At 33.1% G+C, this 13,541-nt stretch overlaps 1 pseudogene; it reads left to right on the plus strand.

The window, feature by feature from the left end:
• The first annotated feature begins 994 nt into the window (after positions 1 to 994).
• Positions 995 to 1,113, plus strand: LOC120596498 (uncharacterized; annotated as a pseudogene).
• Positions 1,114 to 13,541: the final 12,428 nt, after the last annotated feature.

The raw sequence follows: 13,541 nt of genomic DNA on the forward strand, positions 1-13,541 counted from the left end.
AAAATGAGGTAAGAAGGAAGGAGAGAGAAATAACAGGTGTCAAGAAAAAAAATGACATAATTGCATATCCTGTAGACATTAAAAATACAAGAGAATATTATGAGTGAATTTATGACTATTCGTTTCCCAGGCTTGCCATAACAAATTAACACAAACTGGATGGCTTAAAACAACGAAAATTTATTATATCGCTGTTTTGGAGGTCTGTTTTAAATAAAGTTGTTAGCAGGGTGGGGCTCTTTTTAAAGGTTCTGAGGAAGAGAAAGTGCCATGACTCTCTCCCAGCTTCTGGTGACTGTTGGCCATCTTTGGTGTTCCTGGGACTCTGAACAGCTGCATAACTCCATCCTCTGCCTCAATTTTCCCATGACTTCCCGCTGTGATTCTCCTGTTGTGTGTTTTCCCCTTTTCTTATAAGGGTACTTATTGGATCTAGAGTTCACCCAGGTTGGTCTCATCCCAAGATCCTTTACTTAATTACTTCTGCAAAAAACCTTTTTCTAAATAAGGTCACATTCACAGGTACTAGGGTTAGAATTCGGACATATTTTTAGGGGCCCACAGTCCATCCACTTACAATGGCAACAAGTGTAAAAAAAATTATAGGAAATGGACAAACCTTTAGAAAAATACAAGTGATTAAAATTAACAAAAGGAGATATAGAAAATATGAATAGTCTAGTAAAGAAATTAAATCCATAATTTAAAGTTTCTCAAAGAAAAAACTCAAAGCTTAGACATCTTCTCTGGTAAATTTCACCAGATGTTTAAGAATAACTGAATGTCAATGTTAACACAAAATCTCCCAGGAAACAGATTAAAAAATTATTATTCAAATATATATTTTTTATGTTCATGATAACTTTGATATAAAACCAGACAGGAACATCACAAGAAAGTAAAATTACAAGCTACTCAATCATTTCATAAATATAGATGCAAAAATCCTAAAGAAAAAATAGGAAACCGTCCCAACAATATTTTTAAAAAATAGGTCTATGGCCATGCCACCCTGAACAAGCCCGATCTCATCTGATCTCGGAAGCTAAGCAGAGTTGGGCCTGGTTAGTACTTGAATAAGAGACCGCCTAGGAAGACCAGGTGCTGTAGACATTAAAAAAAAAATAGGAAACCATCCTAACAATATACTCATGTCTAATTTTAGTTGAGTCCAGGATAACCAATTTGGTTTAACATTAGAAAATCATTGCTATAATTTACATTAAATAAAAGAGAAAAATCATATGAACATCTCAATAGATGTAGAAAAATTATTTGATAAAATAGTCTTTGAAGTATGAGTATTTATAATATTAAGGATCTTCCTTAATCTGACAAATGGCCACGACACAAAATTTAGAGCAACAACTCATCTAATCACGAAATGCAAAAGTTTTTCTTGTGAAATTGGTAATAAAACACCAACGTTTCTATTTAACATAGTGTTGGAGGTGGTAGTCTTATTTCAATAAGGAAATAAATAATAAAATGTTGAAAGATTTGAAAAATAGAAATACAACATCATTAGCACAATTTTTAATCATGTTAATCACATAATCACAGTTGGCATGCTTGCATACATAGAAAATACAAAATAACCTGCAGGTAAACTGTTTGAATTAACAAGTTGTATATGGAAAATCATCATTAACACTCATTCTGTTCTCAAGCACATACCCAATGCAAGTGCAGTACATGTACCATATGTGTCTCCAGAGATTTGTATAAGGGTTGTAGCAGTTTGTTAATAATAGCTAAAACCTGAAAATAAATTCATAAACTGTAGAACAGATAAATGTGATATATTTATACATTGCAGTAAGAAAATTGAACAAACTATAGCTATGTACAACAACATGAACAAATCTCAAAGCCAAATGTTGTGTAAAAGAAGCCATAAAAGAATACATAATTTATGGGCATCATTCAATTTTTGTAAATTTTTAAAAATAGGCAAGAGTAAATGATAATTTTTGAGAATGCATGCTTTGATGGACATCGATCAAACAAATCAAGGAAGCAATTGAGAGGAGTCAACCTTTTGGAAGGAGAAAAGGATCATTATTTGTTGAGGAGGGTTATGAGATGCTGTCAGTGTTCTATTTTTTGACAATCTGAGTAATAATTACATTAGCATTTATTTGTTTTGTGTTAAGTCATAAAGATACATATCTTTTTAAAATAAAATTTTTACATGTACTATGTATTTCACAATTGTAATGATTAAAACAATAAAAAAGAACTTTTCAAATTTGATCACAGGCATCAAGGAAGTCAATAATGGCAATAATTTATGGACAGAGAAAGATAAAATTAGAATAAGATGAGCGAGGCACTGACTTTGGGTGCAAAATTTAAGAAAGGGCCAAAAAACTCACTAATAACAAGTAAATAATATTATAATAAAACAAATTTAAAGAATCAATATTCATGCAAAAAATTATAATGAACACAATGTCAAAAGGATCGATAACAAATAACAAATATAAAGAAGAGTAGATCAACATGGACTAGGCACTGTTGTGTGTTTTTATGTGTATTAACTGATTTAATCCACATAAAACCCTATGAGGTAGGCTGTATGATTATCCCTTATTTTACTAACCAGAAACCTGTGGCACAGAGAAAAGTAGTTATTTTCCCAAGGTCAGAGAAAAGTGGTTATTTTCCCAACTGGTCTATGGTAAAGACTGAGTTCAAACCCAGTCCAAACTCTAAGTCATGTTCTTATGGGCAGAATGATGCTCCACCTGTCTGTTTGCAGTAGTAGCAAATGCAGTCAGGTTGTGACAGCTAGTGATCTCTCTTGATACTATTCTGATTCCTACTCTTTTACACATGCCCTTCATATCGTACATTCATAATTGATTGTTGTGCTCATAGGGGAGATAAAATTAAAGGAAGAATATTAGGGAAATCAATATGATTTGGTATCTTATAAAATCTTCATGAAGCCTCCCTTTTCTTTAGTAAGTGTGATTCCCGTGATATGGGATATACTCAGTAATCAAGAAAAATCTTCTATTCTTCTGGTCAAATGATTCTGTCTTATTACCATGATTTATGCTACTCTAGGACTCCTGCAAGGGTTAGGTCCAGTAAGCTTAATATTTTATCAATATAGTTGAATAAAAATTACAGATTTATATTGATTAATTAAAAATTTATACCACAGTATGTTGCTACATTCTAAAATTAGCTTAGAAAACTATGAAAAAATTGTGCCTTTTGGTAAGGATGAGGGCCTGGGTAGAAGTTATATGGCCCCAGGTTTTATTTACTCTCTGAAATACTACCTCATTAACCAAATGTTATTAATTAAACTGTTGTCTTCTGTTAAAGGAAGCTCAGTCTAAGCCAGATAAAAAATCTCAGAGAATTAGTTTGGTAAAAGTGCACAAAGCAGCTTAAATCTCAAAGGTCTCTCAAAAATTAATGACTCTTAGTTCCCCCAAGGTACAACAATATGTTTGGAGAATAGAAAAGAAACAGAAAAAAATTAGAGAACTAAATAATTCCAATGAATATTAATAAGAGATGGGTGCTTTTCAGGCCGAGCTTTGTAGGTAGAAAGGAAATAGATTTTGTGAGATGGTAAATTTCAATAAACAGTTATTTATAGCCATGAGAAAATGAGTCCTGCTGAATGTTAATCCTTCTTAAACTGTGACAATGTCCATTTTTTTAAACAAGTCAAACTTTTGAGAAATAAGGCTTGCTCTAAGCTGTCAGTAAATCTCAGTAGAACATAAAAAATTTCATTAAACAACTATTTTCTAAAATCTTTCCTAAGCAGCCAATTTAATGGTTTCACAGAACTATCATTCTGAGTTGATTTTCTGAATCTTAGAAATTGCCTTTAAGTGTTTAGCCATCCTACTTTTTGTTTTTATAAAATTATGGCATTAAGTATCACTGAAAATAATGAGTTTTTTGCAGGTATGCTCTCTATATGACAATGATGGCAGTAGCATTGAGAAAGTAGAACTGAAAAGCTGAAGTGGAACTCTCACTGACCTAGGAAGGCAGTGCTAGAATTAAGACTCGGGGTTTCAAGTACAGTCGGAAAAATTAAATGTTTTAAAGAGCCATGGTGAGAAAGTCAGTTTTCTGTTCTAAACTTAAATTAACAACTTCTCAAGGAAATTTCTCTGAAGCTCATTTTGAAAATTTTAGAATGAAAATTAATAGACAAAATGTCAGGTACAAAACTGTAGAATAATTTTTGTAATATTCGCTTGGATCCCAAAGCCTTTCGATTCACTTCCTCCTCATTATTTTTTGTAACAAAGGGAGTTATTTTTGACTGTTAGTGTTTCCATGCAACCAACTTTGAATGTTAAAACCAGAGATGGATCTGTCAGAGCTGTCAATACCTCTCTGTGTTTGAGATTTCAGCCTTTCATCTGAACATGTAAACGTAGAGCTTTTGTATTTGGCACTTTTGTTTTTTTAAGAGCATAAATGCAGAAGAAACTGAGCTAAGAATGGCACCTACAACTCTTCTGACAAAAAAAAAAAGGGGGTAATACAAAAAGGTTCAATTTTTAAAAGAGGGAAAATGTTTGGGGCATCAGAGGTTTTGTGACTCTAGCAATATATTTCTTTTTTCCAAACTGTTACTCATTACTGTCAATCACCATCCTATCCTTAGAACTCTAGATCCTGTCATCTGCATTTCCAATTGCAAATGAAAAAAAACATATGCCTTTGCAATCTAATCTCCAGGATCACTTTAATTTTTTGCCCCCTGCATTGGGAGCTAAGTAAATGCAAGCTATGGTAAATACACACCTAGTTGTAGATCAAGGAATAAAAGCTCAAATCTTTCAAGGAAACATGGCAGTTTGTCCTCAATGTCAGGAGATTGCAGTGAGCTGTGGACCACTCTTTAAGGACAATGGGTGAAGGCTACTGGGGCATACAAGTAGACTCCACGAAGAACTGACCATAGTATGAAGAGAACACTTCATATTCGATTGAAGTACCTTACCTTTCAAGCAGAATAATTCTCTATTCTACCTCCATAGATTCTTCTCCTTTCAACAAACAGTAATTGAGTTCTATTCAGGTACTGTACTAGGTCTGGGAATAGAATGGTGAATAAGTCACAGTCCCAGCTTCAAAGAGATTAAGGCTAGTGAAGGAGCCCTAGACTAATACTGAGACAGTGTGTCATAAATCTTTGTTTACTCCTAGAAAGCAGGGAGTCTATTAACATAATGATACGGCAGAGTCAGTTTTTAAGAAGCAATCAAAAAATTTCAAGAAGTTTTGTCATTTAGCTCTTTCATTTTGAAGGTTATGAGAGACCTAGAGCTTTATGTATTGACCAAATAATAGAGGTCAATTTGTGAGAACATATCAATCCTCTTACCACATATAAACTAATGAACTAATGATCAAGCTAGATCACTGTCTGGCTCAACTCCCTCAATAACTTCCCACTGCAACTGGAATAAAATCCAAACTCCTTCCATGCCTGTAAGGCCTTGCATGACATAGCCCCTGACACCTGTCTGAACTCCTCTTTTTATTCCTCTGATTGATACTGCTGTCACGAGAGCCTCTTTCTGCCTTCAAATATGCCAAGCTTGTTTTCATGCCAAGATACTAGTATATTCCTATGGCTTACAAAACTCTTTCTTCAGATCATTATATAGTTGTCTTCTCCTCACCATTCAGGCCTCATTTCACAATTTTTTAAACTAAATCGACACCCTCTCTTTCACTCTCTTTGGATTCCAGTTAGTCTGCCAGATTTTCTAGTTTAACCGCTGTTAGCATTTACTTGTACCTGAAATTACGTTTACAGGTTTATTGAATATCTTATAATCCTGTGGGTATTCCATATTCTTCACTTGTCTATTCCTAAAGTCTCAAGTATTCCCTGGCCTCATCATAGGCCTTCAGAAAAATATTTGCTGACTAATGCACTCATTTCAAAGATTTTCAGAAACATGACAAGAAGATGGTCAAGAGAGTTTCAATGGGTATAAGTAGTGGGCAAAAACAAGAAATGTGTGTTAATGTCAGTATAGCTTCATCTGTATATATAGACTAAAGAAATTAATCATATATGGGTTATGCAATTCAATATAAGTGCTATAAAGAGAATAAGTCAGAATTTAAGCAGTGAGAAATAGCCAAAAAGTAATGACATCTTAGTTGAAACCTCAAAGATAAGTAGGGTATAGCTAGATTCTGGAAGAATAAGACTTAATAGGGAAGAGGACTTCAAAAAAATTAGTATGTACAAAGCCCAAAAAGGTTTAAGATCTATCAGGGGAAAAAAAATCAAAGACATTTAAAAGTGTGAAACAGAGTAATGGCATTATATTTGCATGATAGACAAATGAAGAGTTGAGATTGAAAGTAGGGAACTGAGTCAGAAAGATGTTGAAGAAATCCAGAAGAGAGAGGATAGCATTCTTAAACATGGGTAGATCCACAGGGGAGGGATGGAATTGAATGAATCAGGAGATTTAAGAGTGTTATAGAATCGATAGGACTTGTTTGATGAGGAGTGAGAGCAAACAAAGGGAGCAATTTTATTCCAATTTTCCTTATTTGGTATTTGGATGCATGTTGGCCCCAATCACTGACATAGAGGATCTTGGAGGAGAGGCATATTTAACTGTTGAGCTTAACTTCTCAGAGGAACAGCCAAGTGGAGATATCTAGAAGACTGTTGGATATGATATATATGTTTGGGTAGATACATCTATCATTTACCAGAATGTAGATAATATTTAAAGTCATGGTAATGAATGAGGTCATACAGTTATAGAATGCAAAGGAACAAAATAATAAAAACTCAGTGGAACCCCATGAAACACCAATATATGACACATAAAAAAGAGAAAATAGCCAGTTATGATGTTTACTTAGAATAGTCAGAAAGATAGGAGAAGAACAAACTGTGTGATGTCACAAAAGTCAACAAAGGAGATTTCAGGAAGAGTAATTGTTCAACAGTCTCAAGTGCTAGGGGGAAAAAATTAGATCTCCAAAGTGCCCTGATATTTAGTAAAGTTGCTAGTTACAATCACAAGGAAGTTTTAATGGAGTGGAGATAAACGTGGGTTCCAGACTACAGAAATTTGAATAGGAAATGGAAGGCAAAATATGGCTATAATGAGTGGAGACAATCCTTTAAAGAAATACGACCACTGTGATTTGTGAAAGATGGGAGAAGTATTGCATTTATGAAGAAAAGTAACTCAGGATATTTAAATGCTCATGGAAAAGAGCCAGTGAGGAGCATGATTTTGAAGATATAGAAAAAAGAGATAATTGATAGAGTAAGTTTACTGAGGAAGTAGAAGGAAAGGCTATATAAGACTGAAATAGATAACTTATAAGAAGGGACATTTCTTTCTCATGAAAGAATTGTAAAAGAAAAGAATTATGTGTAGATGAAAGAAGTTATAAATTTGTAGACTAGGAGAGATAAATAATTAGGAGAACACAGGGAAAAGACAGATGGTATTGATAATATGAATTTATCAAGGCACCAGTCTATGTAAATCTGTTATTTCCTTCAGCAGGGCTCAACTGTTTGAATATAGAAATGAAAAGATGATAGTTATAATGGTCGAGATATAGGGTTTTTTTCCGAGGGTGGTATTCATATGAAAGTAAGATGGCAAGATAATTAAAACTGATAAGAAATTGCAATCATATAATCCAGTATAAACAGGAAATAAAGTAAGGAATAAAGTAAATGTTAAAGTAGAGGGGAGTTAACAGGCTAACAGAATTCCAAAGAGCTGAATATTCTGACTTATCTTGTTTCTCCTTCTTTATTTTTAATTTGTTTCAATAAGGTTGTATACCCATTCATTCATAGACATTTTTTCTGTGATTTCCATCTCGTCATATATCAATAATTCTCAGTCCTCATTTTCCTTGACTCTCAGCAGCTTTTGACACATGTTAATCACTCCCTCTTTCTTGAAATTCTTTTTTTCTTTTTTTTTACTTGGGTTCCAGAACACCACACACCTTTGGAGCCATATAGCCTACCAACCACTACTCCTCAGTATCACTTTTCTGCTCTATCATCTCTTTTTGAATGATAATTTTGAAAACACCCAGAGCTAAATCATTGAACTTCTCCTTTCTTATTCTCAAGTGATCTCATTAAGTCTTAAGGCTTTAAATATCATCTATTTTCTGATAGTTCCCAAATTTATATCTTTAGCACCAGTTTCTTTTGTTCTCATTCCCCCAACACTTAAAATCTATTTTGATGTCCAAAAACATCTCAGACTTATGCTATGTAAAACAAATTTTGGATCCTTGCCATCAACATCATTCCTCCTTCAGTTTTTCCCATTTAATGTGTCACACCAATTTCCAAGCTGTTCAGACTAAAAACTCAGCAGTGATCTTTGAGTCTTTTATTTTTCTCCCACATCTCTTGTCCAGACCATCATCATATTACATTGGGATTTCAAGCAATATGTGTCAAGAATTATAATTCTTATCACCTTTACCTTTACTACCCCAGTATGAGTCATTATCTTCTCTCCCTAATATTTTCTCTAAAACCTCTTAACTTCTCTTTCCTTTTTGGGGCCCCTACTGTCTATTCTCCACCTAGCTATATGTGGCCTTTTAGAAACAGACACTTTATCACATCTATTTCCTGCTCAGAACTTTCCAAAGGCTTTCCAATGCACTTAGAATAAAATTCAATCTTTTTTTCCAGATATTTCAAGATTTGCAATGATTTTGACATTGAATAACTATTCACTTTATCTTCTAGTACCCTTCCTATCACTCACTCCACTCTACCACACCAATAGAATTACTCTCTCCTTAACTTGTCCCAACTTCTAAGTCTTTACAGTTGATGTTCCCATTGTCTAACATGTTCTGCTCGCAGTTTTTCACATCACTTGTTCATTCACCTAATTCAAGTCTTGTGTAGAATTTCAAAACAGTTTTCTCCTTTCACTCAAAGTGGTAGATTGACTAATTGGTCTGAACTCTTTACTGTATTAATTTTATACACCTACAACTTGACATGGCCTAACGGTGGGCAGAGTGTATTTCTTTGTTCCTCGATTTTGAATCTGACCACATGACTTTGTTTGAACAAAGGGATATTAGCCGACCTGACAAAAACAAAGGCTTGGAATGTGATTGCTCAATTGATTTTTCCTTTGTATCTTTACCTTTTGCCATAAAAAGTGCATGTGTGTGTAGCTGCTGATTTAAGGAGACTGAAAAACATGGAAAAGTGGCCCCAACCTGAAGCATGGAGCCGTCTAGGTGAGCCCATCCTAGACCACCAAATTCCAACCAGCCTGTACATATTTTTGTTATAAATCACTAGAACTTTGAAGTTATTTTGTTTTATAACAACTTTGTGGCAAAGAGCTAATTATTATATATTATTTAAAGAGCCACACATATCCCATTGCTTTCTACCCTTTTTTTTTTTGCTGATTTTTTTTTTTTTTTGTCTAGATTGATACCACTCATGTCTACCAAAAATTTTAATACGTTTTTTAAATTTTTTCCTCTCTAAAATATAATATCCTTGAGGAAATAATCTATACATCTCATTTAGCATCTTCTTCTCAGTGCCAGAACGTGGTATAATGTAGAGTAGACATTCGATAGGTATTTATGACTAAAAAGATGATAATGTAGAGGAATCCGAATACTGAAGGCTATGGTGAGGTTGAAACATATACTTTTGGAATTAACCAAATGAGTGAGTTGGCAAGTTTCAAGGCCACTGTCAGCAAGTCCAGTTTTGAATTTGACATTTCCGAGGTGGAACACCTTTAGGTTTCCAGAACACATCACAAAAAATGAGTCTGAGTAAAATTTTTATTGCCTAGACAGAGGTATCCCTTCTCTCCCCATACTGCTGATACCCACCAAACTTCAAATAATACTCTGTAAGTATTCTTTTAGGTCCCCTTTTGCAGAGAATTGGATATAACAATTTCCAAAAGTGAATAGGCAGAAAAAAAAATGTTTCCAAGTATCAAAAGCACCACAAATAGAGAACTAACATAATATTTAAGTGGGGAAATTATTTTTTAAGAGAAAGGGAGCACTTGAGACTATAAAAATGCTAAAATTATTTGAATTTGTCCATTAATGTTAATAGGCAATTTGAATCTGAAAAAAACTTCCTCTTCTTACCTAATAACTTTTACAAAGTTACCACCTCAGAACATTTGTTTGCATAATGGTTCTTCCAGTGTTCTTGAAGCAAAATGTCAATTGGCAAGTAACATTTAACATTTTAAAATGCCTTGAAACTTGGGATTTGTTAAGTATTTCTCTATTTTTCTATGCTGTTACTATTTTCTTCTTTGAACAGTTTATTTTCCTGAGGGCTAGCTAATTAATGGTCAAGCACTGAGTACATGTTTAGCATTAGAGTGACATTAAGTCTATAAATTCTGATAATAATTCCCTAACATTTTTATGCCCATGCATAAACTCATAAACTCTGGTTGCAGTTAGAATGAATGTGCTCCAAGCCTTTTTTATATGCTGTGTCTCTCCACCAATTCTACTTTAAAATTGTACACATGACAGCATTTGACACTTATTCATAAAGGCATAAAAAGCATTTTAAAATACAAAAATAAGTAGAAACTCGTGCCAAATTCTGCAAATGTTAAGTATGGCATAATTTTCAAAACAATATTAAATACAATAGTGGTCTAAAATCGATATAAATTCTTCCTAGGATTAGACGATATAAGAGAAAGAATTCTGATATGCACATTCCCAACTTTTAGTAAAACAAAGCTTACAAAAAAAAAAAAAACTACAGCGAAAGCAGTTAAAAGTAAAGTATCTTGTGTTGAAGGTTTTTCATGTGCAATGATATTTATTGTAGCATTAATACTAGTTTTGGACCAGATAAATGTCTAAAACTAGGAGCATTTGTAGAATTTAATCTTTAAGAACTTTTAATAATATATGTGATTTAGAAAAATGATAATTACATGAGAAAACATTCATAAGCATATTAAGTGATAATAAAAGCATTATTAAAACTATTTCTATACCACCAATATTTACCAAAGAGATTACACAATCACATAGAAACAAAGGCTGATGGCAAATACATTAGATAATCAAAGATGTTTATCTCTCTGTGAAGGGAATATATATGACTTTCATTCATTTCCAATATTTTCCTATATTTTACTAATTTCTATATGAACATGATTTGCTGATATAAAAAGAAAACTAGAGGGCATTATAAAGCAAATAAATTCTTTCAATTTTAGTTTCTAAATGTTATAACTGTGCGATGAGGTTTAAACAGAATGTAATAAAAATGTATTAGAATTACTTATAAAATAGTCCAAATACATTCTATTTTTTTCAATCAGATCGAATTTCCCTTATGACATAAAACCACTAATCATTCTCAAAAATAATATCAATGTTAGTTCTAAATTCATCCCCTTCTCCCAAAACTGGGTGAGAATGTCATTATTTGCTTTATACATATTATATTATACTAAACACAAAACATATCTATGACTTTCCTTACTGAGAACTAACTAACAAACTCTCAAGTTATCTTTAAGCACATTATTAAATTTTTTGTTAAAATAGTTTAAAATGGAATGTAGAATTTTCAAGATTGCTGGCAGGGAATTATTTGCAGGAGGGAATTATTTTTAAATTCTTTTTTATAGTCCTTTTAAATTAACATTTCTTATCCAAAATATAATTGTTTCAATCTGAGAGTATTTAGATGTAAGCAACAAGAATCCCTCACAGCTTGAAAGAGCAATATTTATCCAGCGGATTCCAAGCCACTTTCTGAGAGTCTAGAGCAGAAATCAGAAGCCAGCTTGAGAAGGCAGGGGTAGAGAGGTGACATCTCATTTGCTTCCCAAAAGCCTTTGATCACAGGTTCTCTTCACTTCTTGATTCCTTCTCTGTTGTAAGTCGATGGTATCTGTTTTTCTAAGTACTCAATAGCTCTACAGGGCATAACATTTTTGTATACTTTACATTTTCATGTATACTGAGTCCCAATCTCAAATCCTTAGGCTAAAAAACTGTTACACAGCATGAGAAAGGTGGCCCAGGGGCACACACCTGTGCAAACGTAGTTCGACAAAACAGGTGGTGCTTGCAGATATATATACAGAATATTTTTATGATATTTGCTATGAAATGATGACCAGTGGGCAAAAGCAGGTACGATAAATGTATGTATGTGTTGTATGTTATATATATATTATACAATTAATTATTGACAAAAACAAAACCAACTCTTATATAATACTCATATACCTTATATGCAAACAAAAGCACCAATATACACCATAAAACTTTATAATTGAAAAAAATAAAATTACTTTCTTAAGTTTTTACTCTATAATTGTACTTGCAAATATTTTAAAGTTAAAAATTAAGTTAAAGTATGGCTCTGGAGTTACACTGCCGGAGTTTGAATTATGACTCTACCATTAATTAGCTGCAGAAACTTTCAAGAAGCTACTAATCTCTCTGCCCCTCAATTTCCTCGTCTGCTAAATAAGGGTAACAACAGTCATGGAATTATCCCAAGAACAAACAAGTTACTATATGAAATACTTAGATGCTAGCTTCTGGCAATAGGAATTTATTACATTTTAATTTTTTTTAATTTTGCTGTATACTTTGTTTTCAGATGACTGAGGTTCCAACTTTTTGTAGACATGGACTACTAAAATACCCATTGTTGGTGGCTATGAAGTTGATTTCCTGGAAGAGGTTTAATAAAATAAATTCTGCAATTATCTTCTGTCTCAATACAGCTATTAATTATAAAGCAAATATATTTGTAGAACTTTGTTGCACAAATATAACTAAGTCACTAAGTGCTTTATTGACTTATAATTTTTGACTATACAATACATAATAATTTTAGATAATTGGGCAAAAAAGCTAATATATTATTAAGTAGCAAAGATCACTGATAATTTCATTCTCTTCGAAGAGAATAACTTACATCTTTCCTTTGTGTTTTATCTATACATATTTATAATTTAGTTGAGATTATTTGTACATATAATTTTATCTGCTTTTCATTTAATGTCAAATAATGATTTAAAAAATATAATAATAATTGATATAATCACTTTATAATCATATTTTTGTGGTTTGTAAACAACTCAATTTATGAGTGTTTAGTATCTAGATACTTTCTAGGCTTCCATGGCCACTTCGAGGTCATGAAATTAATGAAAATATTTATATACTTTAAATCAGGGGTCCCCAATCCCTGGGCCATGGACTGGTATCAGTTCGTGGCGTGTTAGGAACAGGGCCGCACATCAGGAGGTGAGCGGCCAGCTAGTGAGCAAAACTTCGTCTGTATTTGCAGCAGCTCCCCAGTGCTAGCATCACTGCCTCAGCTCTACCTCAGATCATCAGGCATTAGACTCTCATAGGAGCACCAGTCCCTGGTGCTAAAAAGGTTAGAGACTGCTGCTTTCAAGTTACTTATTCAACACCTAATCTGGAGAGCCTAAAAGAGCACTTTATGCTAC

The sequence above is a fragment of the Pteropus medius genome, unplaced genomic scaffold, assembly GCF_902729225.1.
Source record: "Pteropus medius unplaced genomic scaffold, Ma_sr-lr_union100, whole genome shotgun sequence".
Lineage (NCBI taxonomy): Eukaryota > Metazoa > Chordata > Mammalia > Chiroptera > Pteropodidae > Pteropus > Pteropus medius.